Here is a 380-nt window from a genome sequence, read left to right on the forward strand (position 1 = left end):
CGGGGGGGGGGAGCTTGGGCAGGCAGGGCTCCCCCGAGGGGGGGGGGGCTCAGGAGCAAAAGACCTGCCGGCGCGAAAGGGGGGAGGGGGGGACTGGGCCCCCGGGGGGGTGGGGTCTCAGGAGCAAAAGACCTGCCGGCGCGAAAGGGGTGAGGGAGCGACTGGGCTGCCGCCTCAGAGGCCCCGTCTGCACCGAGCATTTGCTCCCCTGACTTACCAGTCTGGTGTCGTGGTTAAGTGCGCGGACTCTAATCTGGGAGAACCGGGTTTGATTCCCCACTCTTCCGCTTGCACCTGCTGGTGTGGCCTTGGGTCAGTCACAAGTTCTCTCAGAGCTGTCCTTGAAAAAGAGCAGCTTCTGTCAGAGCCCTCTCAGGCAC

Source organism: Gekko japonicus, unplaced genomic scaffold (genome assembly GCF_001447785.1).
Source record: "Gekko japonicus isolate JY-2015 unplaced genomic scaffold, Gekko_japonicus_V1.1 scaffold3860, whole genome shotgun sequence".
Taxonomy (NCBI): domain Eukaryota; kingdom Metazoa; phylum Chordata; class Lepidosauria; order Squamata; family Gekkonidae; genus Gekko; species Gekko japonicus.